At 37.8% G+C, this 21,628-nt stretch overlaps 1 pseudogene; it reads left to right on the top strand.

Annotated features, from left to right (window-relative positions):
- The first annotated feature begins 3,957 nt into the window (after positions 1 to 3,957).
- LOC131900554 (vomeronasal type-2 receptor 116-like) lies at positions 3,958 to 17,777 on the top strand (annotated as a pseudogene).
- The last annotated feature ends 3,851 nt before the right edge of the window (positions 17,778 to 21,628 follow it).

The following is a 21,628-nucleotide window of genomic DNA, read 5'->3' as shown; positions in this document are numbered from 1 at the left end:
TTTATGTGTGTGTGTGTGTGAGTGTGTGTGTATGTGTGTGGGTGTGTATGTGTGCTTCCTTCCCTTCCCTTAGTTTTGCTGATGTGAGATTACTTATTTTCTTTGTTTTTATGGCTGTAGTTAACCCCTTGGGTTTGTGTTTTCCTTTTAGTATCTTCTGTAGGGCTGTATTTGATGATAGATATTGTTTGGTTTTGACTTTATCATGAAATATTTTGTTTTCTCTATGTAGGATGATTGAAAGTGTTTTTGTATTGCAGTCTGGGCTGGCATCTATCATCTCTAAGAGTCTACAGCACTTATACACTGAACTTTTTGCCTTTTAAAGTCTTTATTGGGAATTTAGATATAATTCTAATAGGTCTACCTTCTTATGGTACTTGCTCTTTATTCCTTGCAATTTTTAATATGATTTATTGGTTCTGTATGTTTAGTGTTTTGACTATTTCAGCCTCCAACTACAGCAAGCACTTTCTGCTAAAGCATAGGCCATTCCTGACAGGGAAGTAGGTAGGCCAACTGTATATCTTTTCCTCTCTTTCTATTCCTCCATATCCAATCTCCTAGTCTCATTTCTAGTTCCATAGCAGACCATATTGAGGAGACTTCTTTCAGGCCTGTACACCCACACCAAAGAGACTAAATAGAAAATCATGATGTTTCATTAATTTTATTGTACTGTTTTCATTATTTCTATTTTATTGATTTTGTGCCACAGTTTGATTATTTTCTGCCTTCTACTCCTCTTGTTTGTGCTAGTTTCTTTCTGTTCTATAGATTTCAGGTATGCTGTGAGTTGCTAGTATGAGATCATTCTAATTTCTTGTATGTATGATTTTCTCTCTCCTATGAACCCCTTTAGATACTTAGCATATCCCCATTCCTGAGTGTCAGTTCCTAGTACCAAAAAACACATTTTACTGGGAAACTCTAGTGACCAAACATATCAAGTTTACATAAAATTTCTTACCAAGCAATACATGACCACAGCACTCTCCTAAAATCCAAATAGGAAACAAAAACCAATGGAAAAAAAACACCCACCTAACAAAGACAAAATCAGATATTAGAATCCAAAACTGTTATCTTCCAAATCCTAGATGTGTAAAGACAAGCATAAAAAGACAATCAATAATAGCAATGACAGTATGTCTCCATGAGAGCTTATCAACCTTGACACAACAGGCCCTGAATAGCCAACATAGCTGAAGCACAAGAAAAAGACCTTAAATGGTCTTTATGAATACAGTAACAGTTCTTTAAAAAGGAAATGAATTAATCTTTAAAGAAATCCAGTAAAACACAATTAACAGTTGAAGGAAATAAATAAAACAGTTTAAGACTTGAAAATGCAAATATAATCAATAAGAAAATCCAAACTGAGGTAATTCTGGAAACAAAAAATTTAGGAATTTGAACAGGAACTATAGACACAATCTTCACCAACAGAATATAGGAGATGGAAAAGAGAATCTCAGGCATTGAAGACACAATAGGAGAAATGGATATATTGGTCAAAGAAAATGTTGGTCCTAAATTTAAAAAAAAAAACTCCTTACAAAATACATCCAGGAAAACTGGACACTGAAAATACAAACTCTAAGAATGATAGGAATAGATGAAGAAGAAGAAATCCAGTTTGAAGGCAAAGAAAATATTTTGAAGAAAATTTTCCTAATGTAAAGAAGGAGATACCTACAAAGGTATAAGTAGCAAACAGAACAACAAATAGATGGATCATCAAAGAAAGTCCCCCCAAAACATATTAATCAAAACATTAAATGTACAGAACAAAGAAAGAAATAAGAAGTGGCAAGAGAAAAAGACTAAGTAACAATAAATAAAGCCTATTAGAATTACACCTCACTTCCCAATGGAAACACTAAAAGCCAGAAAGGCCTGGAAAGATGTGTTGCAGATGCTAAGGGACCACAGATGCCAGACCAAACTAGAATGTCCAGCAAAATTTCCAATCACCATAGATGGAGAAAATAGATAGTCTGTGATAAAGCCAGATTTGAGCAATATTTCTCTGTGAATCCAGCACTCTAGAAATTGCTGGAAGGAACAGTTTCACATATGGATGTTAACTACAACCATGAGAACACAGGGGATAAGTAATACCAGACCACCAAAATTGGAGGAAGGGAAACACACACACACACACACCACACACACACACACACACACACACACTCATTCATTCATTCCACCAAAATAAAAATAACAGGAATCATCAATCATTGTTCATTGATAACTCACAACATCAGTGGACTCAATTCCCCAATAAAGACAGAGATTAAAGGAATCTAATCTCTTTGACACAGGAATGTACTCTAAGAATACATAAAAGAAGATCATCCATGATGGTCAAATAGCCTTCATCTCAGAGATTAAGGGATGGATCAACATAAGAAAATCAGTCAACGTAATCCACCATATAAATAAGCTGAAAGAAAAAAAACTGCATGATCATCCCATTAGATTCTGAAGGACCTTGGGCAAAATCTAATACTCCTTCAAAATAGAAGTTTTGGAGATATTAGGGATAGAGGAACATACCTAAACATAACAAAGGCAGTTTACAGCAAGACCATAGCCAATATCAATTTAAATGGAGAGAAACTCAAAGTCATTCCACTAAAATCAGGAACAAAACAAGCAGTTTTAAGGCCTGAGGTCATGGTTGAGGCCAAGGGGCTCATGGAAGTAAAGCCAAAGACAAGGAGTGGATCCCCCTCACCAAACTTGGCTGCCTGATTGAGGACATGAAGATCAAGTCCCTAGAGGAGATCTACCTGCTCTCCCTGACCATTAAGGAATCCAAGATTACCGATTTTTTTCTGGGTGCATCCTGAAAGGATGATGTTCTAAAGATCATGACAGTGCAGAAGCAGATTTTGGCTGGCCAACAGAGCAGGTTCAAGGGTTTTGTCTCTACTGGGGACTACAATGGTCATGTTGGTCTTGGTTTAAGTGCTCCAAGGAGGTAACCACTGTCTTCTGAGGGGCCATCATCTTGGCCAAGTTTTCCATTGTCCCTGTGCAAAGAGGCTACGAGGGGAACAATATTGTCAAGCCCCATACTGTTAAGTGCAAAGTGAGAGGCCGCTGTGGATCTCTGTTGGTGCATCTCATCCCTGACCACAGAGTCATTGGCATACTCACTGAACCTGTGCCTAAGAACTTACTGATGATGACTGGCGTGGATGACTGTTATACATCAACCAGAGGCTACACTGACATCCTGGGCAACATTGCCAAGATTGCATTTGATGCTAAGACCTACAGATACCTGACCCCTACCCTGAATAGCAGGCAGACAGATCATGTTTTAGAACTTGGCTTGACTGAATGTCTGCATTTGCATGGATATTGGACTGGATAGGTGTTGAGTCACTGTAATTCATAAATTTTCTGGTATTGGCTTGATGATAGGTTCTCCAGAGAGCAGGAAACAGAGGTAGTTTCATGAGATTCCGCACATGTGACTAGAATACATTGGCAATTGAACAACACCATGGGCCCTTTACGACTGTGTCACCTCTCATCTTAATATGGAAGTTCTGATGAAATCTGAAGTGATCCCCAATGGTTCACATGCTTGTTGACACAGGGTGGAACTCAAGCTGTTCAGGAGGAGATTGTCTCTGGGGCATTTATGCCATGGACATGAAATAATGGCACCTGAGGCTGTAGATCATAATACAACATGTTTTCTGACCTGTGCTGATAAAAATGTTACAGACATCAGATGCAGATCCTGAGGCCAGAATTTTCCAGGTGTATCCAGGGAACATGGCACAGAATGGGAAAAAGGAAACTGAGGTGTATATATGTGCTCCCAAGTCTGCAATAGCAATAAAACAGGCACATTGACATAAATGCATGTGTGATGTTTGTCTGTATGAGAAATGGGTGTCACATCTGCTCAGTCATGGATCCTGGTAGACATGAATGAAGAAGCTGTATGCTTTTCTAATTTCCTTCTTGCTCCTGAAGTTTTCTCTCATCTTATGCTGTTTGACAGAAACCAGCTGCTTTTGGAGAATAAAGAACAATGAAGAAGATGACAGAGATTTGCAAACTGACTGTGGTTTTGCTCTTTTTATTACTCTAGGACATGTAGATGAAGATTTTTATAATGGTTTAATTGATTTTGGGTAAGTCATTAGCTTTTTCATATCCTGCATAAATGTCATGAATTAGAACCATAAGGTTTCTGTACTCTACTTTCTTCTGTAACATTGGAAGCTACAGAAAATTTTCTCCTTTATTGATCATTATTTTAATATTTTCTAATCCATTTCATTGCAGTGTGATTTTCTTAGATTCCAATTCACTATTCTGGAAGGTTAGAGAGACAGGTTTCTCTTTCTTGTCTCCTCAGGGATCTCTTTATGTTGAAAGTTGTCATTGCACAGGGTCTCTGACATGATATGAAACACAATGCACACAACTGGCATGGGTTCAGTATGAAGAGGCTACATTATAGTGTCTCTTCAAATTGTGACAAGGGTTCCCACATCAGCAAGTATTCCTCAAGGCCTTCACAAAGAGGTTACTTAATTTTGGTCTCTAACAATAGGGCACATTTTCATACATAGAAAGAAAGGAATGTGACAAGCATTTTACATACATATTTGTGAATAGTCATAGACATTGCTTTAAAAATAGTCTCTATAACAACCCTTAATGTCATTCACGAGCTGACAATGAATATGGAAAAAATAAAACCAAAAGCTGTGAGATTCTATGTCAACATAGTTTTATTTTGCTTCATTTGTGCATATGCTGAATCACAGATTTGAGGTATTGTTAACATCAGACAGGTGATTAAAATCTCTTTTAATTAGTGAGTAAATACAACATTAAGAAAATTATAGGAGAACTAGTGTACTCTCCTTGGCATAGGAAATATTCTCAATTTGTGTGCAAAGTTCTCAGATCCTGAATGTTAGATTTGTTTGTTTGTTTTTCTAATTTTTTATTAAGAAATTCTCTATTCACTTTACATACCAACCACAGATCCCACCTCTTCTCTCTTCCCACCCCCCCCCAGCCTTCCCTTCTAAGCCACTCCCCATCCCCACATTTTCCAAATCAAAGTTTCCCATAGGGAGTCAGCAGAGCCTGGCACACTCAGCTAAGGCAGGTCTAAGCCCCTCTCTACTGCAGCAAGGCTGTGCAAGGTGTCACAACATAGGCACTGGGCTCTAAAAAGCCTGTCCATGCACCATGGACAGATCCTGATCCCCCTGCCTGGGTGTCCCCTAAACAATTTGAGCTAAACAACTGTCTCCCATATCCAGAGGGCCTAGTCTAGTCCTATGGGGGCTCTATACCTATTAGTCCACAGTTCATGTGTTTCCACTAGTGTGGCTGGTCATCTCTGTACATTTTCTCATCATGATCTCAACATTCCCTACCCACAGAATCCCTCCTCTATCTCATTGATTGGATTCCTAGAGCTCAGCCTGGCACCTGGCCATGGATCTCTACATCTGCTTCCATCAGTCATTGGATAAAGGCTCTATGATGACAGTTAGGGTATTCACTAGACTGGTCACCAAAGTAGACCAGTCCAGGCACCCTCTCAATCATTGCCAGTAGTCCAAGGTGGGGTCATCCTTGTGGATTCCTGAGAGCTCCCTAGGCACCCTGCCTTTTCCTATTCCCATGATGTCTTCATTTATCATGGTATCTCTTACTTTGCTCTCCCACTCTGCCCCTATTCTAGCTCAACCCTCCCATCTCCTTATGTTCTCATCCCCCATTCTTTGCCCTCTGTTACCCCACACACACACTCCCAGTTTGCTCATATAGGTTTCATCTGTTTCTCCTTCCTGGGCTATCTATGCATCTCTCTTAGGGTCCCTCCTTGTTAGCTAGCTTCTCTGGAGCTGTGGGTTGTATACTGGTTATCCTTTGCTTTACATCTAGTATCCACTTATAAGTGAGTACATACTGTGTTTGTCCTTCTGAGTCTGGGTTACCTCACTCAGGATAATATTTTCTAGTTCCATTCATTTGCCTGCAAATTTCATAATATCATTGTTTTTTACTGCTGAATAGTACTCCATTGTGTATATGTGCCACATTTTCTTTGTCCATTCTTCAGTTGAGGGGCATCTAGGCTATTTCCAGGTTCTTGCTATTATGAATAATGCTGCTATGAACATAGTTAAGCATGTGTTCTTGTGGTATGATTGAGCATTCCTTGAGTATATGCCCAAGAGTGGTATAGCTGGGTCTTGAGGAAGATTTATTCCCAATTTTCTGAGAGAGCACCATAGTGATTTCCAGAGTGGCTGTACAAGTTTGCATTCCCACCAACAGTGGAGGAGTGTTCCCCTTGCTCCACATCCTCTCCAAAATAAGCTGTCTTCAGTGTTTTTTATCTTAGCCAGTGAGTGTCAGATGTTAATAGTGGTGGCTACATAGCAGAGAGAGAATGGACACAGTATTGAAATTCTTCAATTTTGCAGCTATACAATGTGCCTGGACCTTCTTTATCCATCTATCCATCTGCTGAGGTTCCTGTGCTTTCTGTAAGCTGACTCTTAACCCACATTTACTTTTGTTTGCATTTCAGGGAAATTTTAAAGACTGTATTACAGCTGTTAACCCCAGTGTACTGTGCACACTTTGATTCTGATGGTTGCTTCACATTATTGTTTTTCAGTTTCAGGTCAGCAGGGTTTGCATTTCTGTTGACTCATCTTTGATATTCGACCTTATAATGGAAATTCTCATTAATGACACTTGAAAAGTTATTAACATGTCCTATACTTTATTGCAAAATATATTTAAACAAATATATACAAAAATAAGACAGCATTTAGAGGCTTTCACATAATTATTTACATATAAAAAGTGAATAATGATAAACATAATTAACATTTCCATCTCCACTATTTGAAACAAAACATTTGATGAATACTTAATTATCATGTGTACTTACTGGATGCAATGTATCCTTCAAAACATATATACATTATTTGATGGTCAAGGCAGATGGCTGACATTTCCATATATTTGTCATTACTTCCTATTTATGTTGGGGGAGAGGAAAGGCTTACTTCAGCTTCCACTTTCAAATCACTGTCCATCATCAGAAGGCAGTGGATACCTGAGAGCTTCCCAGGCACCCTGCCTTTTCCTATTCCCATGATGTCTTGGACTACTGTGGAGGCTTTGAAGGATCCCTGCTTGCTTTCTCCCCATGACTTGCTCAGCCTGCATTCTTATACCAATCAAGGACCACCTGCCAAGATGAGGCATTCTCCACTGTGAGCCGGTCCCTCCCATATCAATCATCAATCAAGAAAATGTTCTACAGCCTTGTCAATGGCCTTTCCCATGGCGAGATTTCCTTGATTAACATTCCTTCTTCCCTAGTTTGTTTCTCATTCACACAAAAATTAGCTGGTACAATCATGTTTCCCAGGATGACTGTAGTCTCCTGGGACCAAGCATCCTGCTTTAGCATCCCCAAGAAGCAGCAACTGCAAACATGTACTCCTTGCCCAATTTCCTTTTGCCTTTTTTATGCTCTATCTTACCAATTTTCAAATACTACCTGAAATCTCAAAGGTACTATAAATCTTTTTTTGTGTGAAAATGCCTTAGATTTCTTTACATGTACAGTCTCAAGTTGAATTTGTTTGATCATACAAACAGTGACCACATAGAAAGGTAGAAGTTTTTATCCATCTAATGGCCAAATTAATTTTCCAGTGTCTTAAGTATAAAAGTTACAAAGGTTGCTGATACCTGAATTTTTGCTCTCTAAAAAAAATGTATCTATAGAAAACCACAATAAGCACTATCCTGTACATTAAGCTAATTCAACACAGTCTCACTCAAAGACACTAAAGAAAATATGTGATGGATTACTTCCAATATAACTGGGGGTTAAAAAGGCAAGACAGACTATTTTGTTTAAATTTGACTTTATCATGGATTATCTTTTTATCTCCATCTAAGTAGATTGAATGTTTTGCTGGGTGTACAATTCAGGGCTGGCATCTGTGGTCCATTAGTGTCTGCAGGACATTTGTCCAGGCTCTTAAGACTTTTAGTCTTTTTTGAGAAGTCAAGTGTAATTCTGGTGGTTCTGCCTTTATAATTTACTTGTTCTTTTTCTCTTGCAACTTTTAATACGATTTCTTTCTCCTGTATGTTTAGTGTTTGATAATTATGTGGTGAGGGCAATTCATTTTATGGTCCTATTTGGTGTTCTGTAAGCTTCTTTTACCTTTATAGACATGTCCTTCTTTACGTTAGAATGATTTTCTTCTATGATATTTTTAAATATATTTTCTGGGCCTTCGAGTTGGAATTCTTCTCCTTCTACTTCTATTATTCTTATGTTTGGTCTGTTTTAACATTCTTTCTTTGTTCTGTATATCTAGTGTTTTGACTCTTACGTGGCAGGAGGACTTTCCATTTTGGTCAAATCTATTTGGTGTTCTGTATGCTTTTCATACCTTTATAGGCATTTCCTCCTTTAGGTTAGGAAAGCTTTCTTCCATGATTTTGTTGAAGATATTTTCTGGGGCTTTGAGTGGGGAATCTTAGCTTTTACTTTTCCTATTATTCTCTGGTTTGGCCTTTTCATAGTGCCCCCAGATTACCTGAATCTTTTGTGTCAAAATATTTAGATTTAATAAATTCTTTGACTGCTGTATCAATCTCTTCTATTGTATCATCTATGCTTGAGATTTTCTCTTCCATTCTGTAGTTCCTGTTCCAATACTTGTATTTCCTTTCTGTCTTCAAGATTTCCTCAGTTTGTGTTTTCTTTATTGCTTCTATTTTCATTTTAAAGTCTTGGATGGTTTTATTCATCTCCTTCACCTGTTTGCGCTTTCCTGGATTTCTTAAGGGATTTATTCATTTCTTCTTTAAGGGCCTCTATCATCTTTGTACAATTGTATTTAAAGTCATTTCCTTGAGCTTCCATGGTGTTCGAGTATCCAGGGCTTTCTGTAGTAGGATAGATGAGGTCTGGTGGTGCCATGCTGCCCTGCATGTTGTTGGTTATGCTCTTACACTGGCCTCTAGTCATCTGGGTTTTTATTTATAGTTTAAGTGCTGATTTCTGAGTTTATCTTTGTTGTATGGATTTTTGGGATGTTTTCTGTTAACACAAAAATTAGCTGGTACAACCGTGTTTCCCAGGATGAATATAGTCTGTTTCCTTGCTTTCTGTTTCCTCTCTTGTCTTCTGGCCTAAGTGGCCTGCAGTTCTGGAGACCAGAAAGTCTTCAAGATCTAGTTATGCAACTCAGCTGGGGTTTTGGGGACCTATGCAGCATTTGGGATTTTGGGTGCTACCTTTGGGGGATTCTGGGTTTCTGGGAAATTTATGTGGTCTCTGGGATTCTAGATAACAGTGTAGTATTTGGGGCTCCAGGTACTTGGGGTTCATAATACCAGCATGGCCTCTGGTAGAGTGGGTGTCCTCTGCCAGAGTTATAAGCAAGAATATGGAACCAGGGGAGGCAGTGCTATTAGAGATAACTGAGTGAGTTTTAACGGGTATTAGTGGTTGGTTGGTGGTGTCTTTTCTGAAGTTCCTTGTAGATGTAACCAACCATCTTATTAAATAAGAAACAACATAACCAATGCAAAGAAGAAAGCCAAGAGATCAGAGCTAAGAGCCTTACCCACCTGCTGCAGCCAAGAGACCTCTCTGAAAGAGACCTACTTCCTGTCAGTTTGTCTTTATATAGACTTTCTGTTCTGCCTTCTCGTTGGTTGTAAACCCAACCACATGACTGCCTCGTCACTGCCTGTCTGTACAGACCTCCAGGTCTTCTATGGTTGGTATTGAGAATAAAGGTGTGTGTCACCAATGCTGGCTGTATTCTTGAACACACAGAGATCTACCTAGCTCTGCCTACCAAGTGCTGGGATTAAAGGCATGCACCACCAATGCCCAGCTTTTGCTATGGCTCTAATAGCTCTGACCCCTCCCAGGCAACTTTATTTACTAACATACAATTAAAATCACATTTCAGTACAAATAAAATATCACCATAGTTCCTGTTACCTGCATGGCCTCAGTAGAACCATGGAGTATTCTACCATGGTTCTATGTTGGGATATGGAGCCCAGGAAAAGGGGTGCTGTTGCACACTGATGAGGTGAATTGTACTGGCATGGCCTCTGGTAGAGCCGGAGAATTCTGGAGCTCCTAGTATATATTGGTTTCCATAGAGAGGGAGATTTCTGCTGGATTGTGGGCCAGAATAATGAGTCTATGTGAGAGTGTGCTCTTGGGACTGGGATTTCTAGTACCAGTGTGGCCTAGGGTAAAGAAGGAGTATTCTAGTGGAGATTTGTGGCCAAGATCTACTGAATGATTTTTGCTATACTCAATATGATCAAGATACTTTATATGAATAAATGAAAATGTTAATTAATAAAAATCTGTTAAATTTTAATTCTTTAATAATTATCCTTTAACAATTAAAAGATACAGTGTCATTGATTAACTATATTGTTCAAGTAATGGGTTTTTTTCATGTTTCTTTAAAATGAGAATACCTAGACAAATATATAGCTGACTGAATGTCTAGGGCTATGTTCTAGTTCACAGATGGCATTCAGAGATCACACAAGCTCTTTCAAGATTTCACAAAGACAAAAAGTCTTACATCAGAATTTTCTATTAAGATGAATTCTGAAAATAGTTTCAGTTTTAAAGATCTCTTATTTCATGTCCTGCATTAGAAAAGAGAATCAATACAGAAATTTAGAGGGGTCATATAAAAAGGCTTGCTTCAACTGTTTTGAAATTTTCATGTTTGCAACATCCTCCATGATGCTCATGTGTCTTCTTTTAGAATACCAACATCAAAATATGAGTTTTTTCTGGCATTGGTTTTTGCTACTGATGAGATCAACAGGAACCCTTTTATTTTACCCAACATGTCTCTGACATTTTCCTTTGCTGTTGGAATGTGTTTTGATACACTGGAAATAATTGATGAGCTAAATTCACAATGAAACAATACCTCAAGATTTCTTAATTATGACTGTGGAATGTATGATTGTGATGCAGTACTTACAGGACCATCATGGACTACATCTTTAAAACTGGCAATCTATATCAAGGATCCAAAGGTGAGGCAGTGTTGTAAAAGGGGAGGTAATAGCTTATCTATGCCAATTCTAAGTTCCTACAGAGAATGAATGGGTGGCATAGGTTTGTGTGAGCTGTTCTATACATCCTAAAAGATTAAATAATCAGACATTAGTATGTCACCAGTATTTCCTTGTATTACAAGAATAAATGAATGGGAGAAACATAAAAAAAGTTGTTGAACATTCAGACTTGTCATAAATAATCCAGAATTCAATAGGACTAATACACATTTACAGGGTAATCCTACTGTCCTTTTTAGGAATTCTAAAGATGAGAAACACAACTCATATCTAAGAATGAATTTCCTGCCAATTATATTCCTCACATGGCTTCCTTTGTTCTTCATCCTTCAGATTTTCTTTGGACCATTTAATCCTATCCTGAGTGACAATGTCCATTTACCCTATGTCTACCAGATAGCACACAAGGATACATGTTTGCTCCATGCCATGGTCTCTTTGATGCTTTATTTCACATGGACCTGGATAGGGCTGGTCATCTCAGATGATGACCAGGGAATTCAGTTTCTCTCAAACTTAAGAGAAGAGATGCAAAGAAATGGAGTCTGTTTTTAGCTTTTGTGAATATGATCCCAGATAACATGCAGTTATACATTCCAAGAGCTGGAATATATGACAAACAAATCATGACATCATCAGCAAAGGTTGCTATCATTTATGGAGAAATAAACTCTACCCTAGAAATCAGCTTCAGAAGATGGGGATGTTTAGGTGTACAGAGAATCTGGGTCACCACCTCACTATGGGATGTCACAAGTAAGAGAGATTTCAGCCTTGATCCCTTCCATGGGACTGTCACTTTTGCCCAACACCATGGCAAGGTTTCTAAATTTAGGAATTTTATGCAAGCAATGAACACTTCCAAATATCCAGTAGATGTTTCACAGATGAGAATGAAATGGAATTATTTTAATTGTTCAGTCTCCAAGACCAACTATAGCACAAGGAATCATTTTTCATTCAACATTACACTGGAATGGTTATCACAACACAGATTTGACATGGTCCTGAGTGAAGAAGGTTACAATTTATACAATGCTGTATATGCTGTGGCCTATACCTACCATGAAATCATTCTCCAAAATGTAGAATCTCAGTAAATAGCTGAACTCAAAGGTTTATCCTATGACTGTCATCAGGTAAAGTATCTCACTTTTCATCATGCTTAAGTCATGATATTGTTTGTTAAATGGCCCCACAAATGTTCATATGTATTTGTCAGAGACTTTTCATTCAAAAGATGTGTGTTCCTCAAAACTCCCTGATATTAATCTTTTATGTGGGTCAATAGACTGCACAAAATTAACATTCAATAGATGACAACATTATGTATGAAAATCAGTTATTTTTGTGAGAATGTGTCTCAATATTTTGCCAAATGAGTTCACTATTGGAAATAATAACAGAAAATTTTATCATAAAATCCTCAAGAGAACACTCAAAGAAAATTTCTTTCTCAAGAAACAAAATATGTGTTGATCGATGTCATGAATAATTATTTATATGAAATATCAATTAATTATGGAGACAAAAAATAAGGACTGCATGTTCTTATTAATTTTATTTTTATTTAATATATGTATACTGTATTTACATTATATGTGTACTCTGTCTCTTCCTTTCAAAAACTTCCAGGCTTCTCACTCCTTCTTAATTTTCTGATTTCTCTTTTATTAATATAACGTTTGCTACACATACACACACACACACACACACACACACACTTATGTAAAAACATCCATTTTGACAGTTTTCATACAAGGAATGAGTTTTCAGATCTCTTTCACTATGTTACTCATTATTTGGTAAGCATTTCTTCTATTTCCACCATAAAAAATGGATATGAAGTATAATAAAATTTAATTATCCATGAGATATCTTGTATTTCAGTAGGTAGCATATCTTCAATATACTTGTCTTTTCTGAAAGACATTTTAAAATTAGGGGTCATTCACAATGTCACTTTGTATTACTTCTAATCTAATGATACACCTCACTTAGGTGGCTTCTTTGCTGAAGAACAGGGTATTTACTAACCCTATTGGAGAGCTGGTGAACATGAATCCAAGAGAAAAACTGTGTGCAGACTATGACATTTACAACATTTGGAATTTCCCACAAGGTTTTGGATTAAAGGTGAAAATGGGAGGCTATTCCCCTTATTTGCCACAGAACCAACAACTGCACATTTCTGAAGACTTAGAGTGGGCCATGGGAGCAATACCGGTGTGTACACCATAATTTTCATTCTACTCAGTACATCTGTGTTATAAAAATTTGTGGCATCAGAGTGATGACTTAGTGGTTAACAACAATCACAGCTCTTGTGAAGGACCCAAGCTCAATTCACACAGCACCTGTGTTTGATGGCTCACAACTTTCTATAAGTCCACAGCATAGTGATCCAATGCCTTTGGCCATCTAAAGTTTGTTACAATTCACCCTACACCACAGAAACACATATACAAAATAAAAATATAACTATTTAGACTATGAAATTTTGGAAACTAGGTACAAACCATGAAATTGTGTGATTCTATGTGAACATCTTTATAGCCTAATCAAAGATATCATGCAATTGCCTCCAGAAATATTTCTCTATATCCTAAACTTTCATGTTAACTTAAAAAATTTTAAGTCTGAGAATCTCCTACAACATACTTTGTTCATATTCATCCCATAATTCTTCATTGTTCCATGTTTCTTTGCCTCCCACCCAACTCATTATCCTTGCTTTTGAGTTTTAAAACCTTCAAGAACAATCCATCCATTTTATGTGTCCTGTTGGAGCATTTCAATTTAGGAAGGAACAATTTATAACATCTAAACAAAAACTTTATACATGCAATATTACATAATGTATTAAATATTGTATGGCCTTCACTTCCAGTGCAGGTTTATATAAAAGGCTCAGATACCTGAATTTGACAAATAATTCATGATAGAAGAATATGTGTAACTTGTGTCTCTTACCAATTCGTATTTCATTTGCTTCAGGTTCCCACTTCTACATGCAGTATGCCATGCATTTCTGGATTCAGGAAATTTCATCAGGAACAAACAGCAGACTACTGCTTTGACTGTGCCTGGTGCCCAAAGAATGAGATTTCCAATGAGACAGGTATGTGTTTGTGTACAGAAGAAATTGCTGAAACTGAATATCTTCTCTTTTTAAAACTAAAAAGTGCCTGGAAGGAAACTGAAGACACAAAATATGAGATTTTAATTTAATTATTTTACTGATATCAAGCATATTATGAACCCTGGGATAAACATGCACCATCTTCCTTAAACCACACATCTTGCTCACATTATGATGGTTACAGATTTTATATTTTCCAAAGAATGTTTAATTTAAAACAAAAGAAAGAAGAGGGTTTATATGAGCAAGAATTGTTGAGATCAAGGTTGGATAAAGCACAGGGACAAATAGCCAAATGAATGGAAACACATGAACTATGAACCAATGGCTGAGGGGCCCCCAACTGGATCAGGCCCTCTGAATGGGTGAGATAGTCGATTGGCTTGATCTGTTTGGGAGGCATCCAGGCAGTGGGACCAGGTCCTGTGCTCATTGCAAGAATTGGCTGTTTGAAACCTGGGGCCTATGCAGGATTGCTTGGCTCGGCCTGGGAGAAAAGGACTGGACCTGCCTGGACTGAGTCTACCAGGTTGATCTCAGTCCTTGGGGGAGGCTTTGCCCTGGATGAGGTGGGAATAGGAGGTAGGCTGGGGGGAAGGGGAGGGGGGCGGGAGGGGGTAGAACAAAGGAATCTGTGGCTGATATGTAGAACTGAATTGTATTGTAAAATAAAATAAAATAAAATAAAATTTTAAAAAAAACATACAAACCTCTGTCAATGTAACCCACCATATAAACAACAACAAAAAATTTGTAACATATTCTACAAGAAAATTTTGCACATTGTATTGCTATCCACATGTCTAATCTTCCTTAACCCTTGTACAAATTGAATTTAATACATGATCAGTCCACAATCTTGTCCTCCTGGCACACAGCTTGGTCCCTGAAAAAAAACAGAGGTTCAGGCTCTGTTGTTAATGAAATATGTTTAAGATCTTCTTTAAGATCACCAGCTTTCTATTTTTTATGATTCACTTCACTGCTTAAGCTTTTTCTTTACTTCCTTTTCACATGTTAGAAACTTAGTTCAGTGGGTTCTTGCCCTAAGGTTGCCACTTCTTTTATGCCATTTAATATCAGGCTTTTCTTTTCTTTCTTTCTTTTTTTTTTTTTTTTTTTTTTTTTTTTTGGTTTTTTGAGACAGGTTTTCTCTGTGTAGCTTTGTGCCTTTCCTGGAACTCGCTTAAAAACCAGGTTGGCCGCGAACTCACAGAGATCCATCTGCCTCTGCCTCCTGAGTGCTGGGATTAAAGGCGTGCACCACCACCACCCAGCAATATCAGGCTTTTCTAAAAGCTTTTTATCTCCCTGATCTCTGGAACTAACTCTATTGAACTTTCTGGTACTCCATTTTTTCTCAAATTATACATCTTGTATTTTTCTATGCTTACACAGTTCCTTTTCATTATAGATTTGTGTAAGTAACACTAGACTATCTTAAAATTTCCACAGCTAATTCCCTTGATCAAAAACTCTTCAATTTAGCCTCAACCAAATGTTTTGAACTAGGGCAAAAATCAACCACATTCTTTGTCAAAACATTAAAGGAATAGTCTCTAGGCAATTTACTAATTTTCTCCCCTTCTGAGAATGTTTGAGCTAGGTCCCCAGCATTCAAATATCCCCCAGTACTGTCTTCCCTGCTCCTAGTAGTATGGTCCATTAAACGTCACTTAAAGTATTCAGCTGCTTTCCTAATCCACAGTCTCAAAGTCCACTTTCTGACAACTAACAGCACTGACAGGCCTTTCATTGCAATATCTCACTCCTTAGTATTTGTGACTTAGTTTGTGTTATATTGCTGTGAAGAGACACCATGCCCATGACAATATTTATAAAATAAAGCATTTAATTCAGACTTTCTTACAATTTCAGAAGTTTAGTCCATTATCATAATGTCAGGGGGCATGGCAGCACAGAGACAGACATGGTTCCAGAGATGTAGAGTGTTCTACATCCAAATCCTAAGGCAGCAAGAAGATAGAGACATTGGGGTTAGCTTGATCTTTTGAGAAACCAAAGCCCATCATCAGTGACACACTTCCTCCCACAAGGTCATAACTACTCCAATAAGAACACATCCTTTAAACTTTTCAAACAGTGCTACTACCTAGTGACCAAGAATTCCAATCTGTGAGCATATAGGGACAATTCTCACTCTAACCACCACTTGTGCGCATCCCACAGATCTATGTATAATAAATTGAAAGTTTGGGAGAATTAACTAATCTCAGCTGTTTCATATTATCACTTATAATACACATAGAAACCAAGTATTTTCCTTATTTTTAAAAATTACATGAATATGTAAGTTAATAAACAAAAATAAGTAATTTCTTAGCTCCCTCTATGTGAAGGTGGTGTGCATCATCACCAGGGAGGGATTGCTACAGAGCAGCCTGTCTTCACTGCTCCCTACAGGAACAATGAAGAAAATTAATTGCACAACACCAAAATGATTATTGAAGTATCTTCTGATTAATACAGATACTAAATGATTAATTATATAATGATGAAATGTTATGAGGGTTTGTTGTTTATGTCCTTCTGCAGATATGGAGCAGTGTGTAAGCTGTCCAGATGACCAGTATTCAAACACAGAATACATACACTGCAAAGACATGTCTCCTTTCTATCTTATGAAGACCCATTGGGAATGACACTGGCTTGCATGTCCCTGTGCTTCTCTGCCCTCACAGCTCTTGTTCTTGGTGCTTTTGTAAAGTACAATGACACTGCTATTGTGAAAGCCAATAACCGAATTCTCAGCTACATCTTACTTATCTCCATCACCTTCTGTTTCCTCTGCTCATTGTTCTTCATTGGGCATCCCCACATAGTCACCTGCATCCTGCAGCAGACCACATTTGGAGTCTTTTTCACAGTAGCTGTGTCTACTGTCTTGGCCAAGACTATTACTGTTGTCTTGGCCTTCAAGCTCACTATTCCAGGAGGAAGGATGAGAGGGATTCTGGTATCAGGGGCACCTAAATTTGTCATTCCCGTCTGTACCTTGGTCCAATTTGTTCTCTGTGGAATCTGGCTGGTAACATCCCCTCCCTTTATTGATACAGATACTCATTCTGAACATGGGCAGATCATCATTGTGTGCAACAAAGGCTCAGTCATTGCATTCCATTTTGTCCTGGGATACCTTGGCTCCTTGGCTCTGGGGAGCTTCACTGTGGCTTTCTTGGCCAGGAATCTTCCAGACAGATTCAATGAAGCTAAATTCTTGACCTTCAGCATGCTGGTGTTCTACAGTGTCTGGGTCACCTTTCTTCCTGTCTACCACAGCACAAAGGGGAAGGTTATGGTGGCTGTGGAGGTCTTCTCCATCTTGGCCTCCAGTGCAGGGTTGTTAGGGTGCATCTTTGTCCCAAAATGTTATGTTATTTTGATAAGACCAGATTCAAATTCTCCTCAGAAGTACAGGGATAAATCTCTTCATTGAACCCTTTATAGTTTTGAATTTTTAGATGATACTTAAAATATCTTTGTTCCCTTCCTTTTCTGGTGATAACCACCTCTTCCATTCCCAGCATTAATCATTTGCTACCAGTTCTCTGAATGAGCTTTAGGTCTTTTGATCTTTTTTCCCATCTACTTTATCAAGTTTGATAATTTCATCCTTGTTTACCTGACATTTAGTGGTCATATAGATGAGACTTTCTGGAATACCTTTTATTGTTCATAGAAGACATATTCTCGCAAGAAACACCCCATCTTCTGCCTCTCAAAATCTTTCCTTCCTCCTTCAGTATTCTCTAAACCTTAGGTGTGGAGGGATGGTTTGTTGATAGATCGACTGGTTCTAAATTTTCATGTTGAACTGCAGGAATCATTAATAAATGGGCCCCAGTTAGTCTTTTTTCCCACCTACTTTTCCTATGGTAGCATGCAGAGTACTTTTCTAGCACCTTGAATGCTAGTCGGTATGGGAAAGGTTTCTAGTTGGGCACCAGCTCGACTTTTCCATATTTGATGACATAAATAAGTGTTGTCCCCTGGAATATCGCCTCAGCACCAGGTTATATAGATCAATCCCAACACTCAAGCCACAGGAATCTAAGCAGAAAAAGAGGTGGAAAAGTTGTAAGAGACAGAGATAGGGGATGACTTCATGGATGCATTATCATCCAGAAACAAAAAGGACTGGCAATCATATGAACTCAAAAGACTTTGGAAGCATGCATAAGACTGGCAGGCACAGGAACAAGTTATAAAATATCCCAATATTAACAAATGGACATGGATTCAAATCCCATCCCAAAACAAGAAGTATTTTGCAATTCATGCCTATTTCAAAAAAGAATTCTCCAGTGGAGTTTCAATGGTTATGTCAACCAAACTCCAGGAAATGGTCATGCCTTGTGTTGTAGATGACCATCATAAGACAAATTTCATGTGTTTTTCTTTTTGTGTGTGTTGGGCATGGGGCTTTCTGATTATTTTGTTTTATTTAGGCATTGTTTTTCTTATATTTTTTGTTTATTTGTTATAAATTTCCATTTATGCTTTGTTTTGTCTAAGAGAAAGAAAAAACATGAAATTGGATGAATAGATAGATGAGGAGGATCGGGAAGGCATTTACAGAAGGGAAAATATGATCAAAATGTATTATTTGGAAAATGTTTTAATCAAAAGGAAAGTTAGAAATACATATATAATATATCTAATTACATATATAATATAAATATAAATATTAAGTGAATCTGCACTTCATGGGTTGATAACAAGATACACAGTCAGTCTTAACAGAACCTCAGTATCAGGCATGAAAAACTGTTCTTCAAGACATTTGTCAGAGGAATCCAAAAGACTCTCAAAACTATATAAGCTATGGGCACTCATTTTGCTGCCTCTCAGACATTAAAGATGTTCCCTATTGCTGAAGACACCACACACTTCAGAAACAGACATGGAAGTACTGAGATAGAATTGACTGGCAAGCTTCCTCCTCCCTGAGGACTAGCTTTCAGAGTATCTGAAGATGCTAAAAACTTCCAAGAGAGAAAAGCAATTCTAAGTTCTACTCAGCTGAAAAATAAACCACCATAAAGACTATGATGGCAAGATATATTCAAAAGTGATATTGTGGCAAATATATATTTGGAGTAACCAACACCTGATTATTTGTCCTTAAGGCACTCAACAATAGGAATTTGTTTGTTACTGTAAACTTAGACAAGTACATATGATTAGTGATGTCTTGGACTCTAAGGGAGAGTCAATTATTGTTACTTTCTGAACAAATATAATATTGGTAACCTATCCTTATATCCCCATACAAGCATAGTCCTGGCCACTCATGACAAAGCTTCTTTTCAATACACTGAGTCCAAAGCAGAAATATCCAACTTGTCATGTTATATCCAACCCAATTTGATATATCTACAACATGACCCTTCTGTTCAGAGCACAAGGAATATCATGGAAAGGGGCTGAAAGACAGTAAGACCAGTAAGACCTGGAAGACTAGGGTGCCTACTGAGAGACAGTATCTTCTCTATAACAGTGAAGCTGCACCTATGATATCTTAAAAAGTTGGTCACTTAAATATGACCTACACAGTGTCATCACCAGTAGACATGCCAAAGATATGGGGAAATCTTCTATATGTCCACACCCCTAGATGGAGAACTACAGGTAATCAATAGGTGCTGAGAGATGGAGACTTAGTTGTCTCTAGAGATAAGCCCAAGCAAACAGCAGTAAATGTACTCACCAGCTTTCTGTGTCTCTCTGTGTGTTGGTGTGCACATCTCTATCTTTCTGTGTGTATATAAAAATCATTTTAAAGAATTCATGAATTTTAGTTGGAGGGTGGAGACATGAGATGGGGTGTAGTGAGAGCTTGTGGTGGAAATAATGTAAATGCAGTTCTTATGAATGAAATTATCAACAAGTAAAAGTAAAAAAATCAAATCCCATGAAATACATTGTATAAAATATCCAAAGATATAATATAATATATTTCTGAAAAGGGCTCAACCATGAAGGAAATGCAAATTGAAACTCTGTTAAATCATTATGTCACACAACAAGAAAAGTCTTCATCAGGAACACAAATTTCCAACAAGGTGAGGTGGAAGCCAGAAAGATCTCTTACACGGTACTGAAAGGAATGAATACTAGTGCAGCCAATTTTGGAAATCACTCTGGAAGTTTCTTACAGGACTAGGACTGGAACTGAATATGTCCTAGCTATATACACCTGGGAATATAACCAATGCATTCTTTTTTTTCTCTACAGAAGTATGCATGTGCACCTTCATTGTTGTTCTACTCATCGTTACTAAAACATCAATTATCCTGGATGTACAGAAGAAATATGTGGTTCTTGTACATAATAGACCATTATTCAGCAAAAAAAAATGATTAAAAGTATGAAATGTGCAGATAAGTTTGTAGAATTGAAAAAAATATACTCAGTGAGATAAGTAAGATTCAAAAACATCTGGCTTCTTTCCTATGGGACCCTGCCTGCAAATCTTTCATGAGTAGGTACTTACCTTTATTTTTATTTCCAATAGAATCTGCTCTCATACAACACATACCAACCACAGTTTCCATCCCTCCACTCCTCCAAACCCTCCCCCCAACACACACCACTCCTCTCCCTTAGATCTATTCCCCCTCTTTCTCTTAAGGAAAGTGCAGGCCTCCAGGTGACAACAACCAAGCATAGCAAAACAAGATACAATAAGACAAAGCAAAAGCTCTCCTATTGAGGCTGGACAAGGCAACTCATTAGGAGGAGAAAAGTCCCAAGATCAGCTAAAAGAGTCGTAGATACTGGAGCCCACTTGGAAACAAAGTAACTAAAAAAGCACCTAGTGAAATGGAGACCAGGTTAAGGAAATGGGGGCATCATAGTATAGCTAAAATGAAAGTGTATAGGTAGAATATTTGGGGTGTAAAAGCTTAAAAAGAAAATACAGGAGTATGAGTAAAGCAAGAGTTAGCAGGAGGCTGGCTCAAAGGGTAGGATAGGAAAGCATGTGGAAGCCTTTTAAATGCAAACCAATTACAAAGTGGAGGAGTAGTAGAACACATTTGAAATCAACTTACAATTGTAAAAGTGTTTTGAATATTACCCACTGACTCTTCATTAAGTGTGTTTGATGGTGGCATTAAGTCCATAGATTTGCTGAGCAGCTATCTGCGCCATGACTAATCAGAGACATTTCAACTCTGCCAACTGAAAATGTGTGCTCAACAAAAGTAAGTATCTGGTTGATCTCAATCCTCTGGGGAGTCTTTGCCCTGGAGGAGATGGGAATGGGGGGTGGGCTGGGGGGA

This window comes from Peromyscus eremicus, unplaced genomic scaffold, assembly GCF_949786415.1.
Source record: "Peromyscus eremicus unplaced genomic scaffold, PerEre_H2_v1 PerEre#2#chr22_unloc_1, whole genome shotgun sequence".
Classification (NCBI taxonomy): Eukaryota; Metazoa; Chordata; class Mammalia; order Rodentia; family Cricetidae; genus Peromyscus; species Peromyscus eremicus.
The sequence above is the reverse complement of the archived record's forward strand: the minus strand, read 5'-3'. Positions and strand labels throughout refer to the sequence as shown.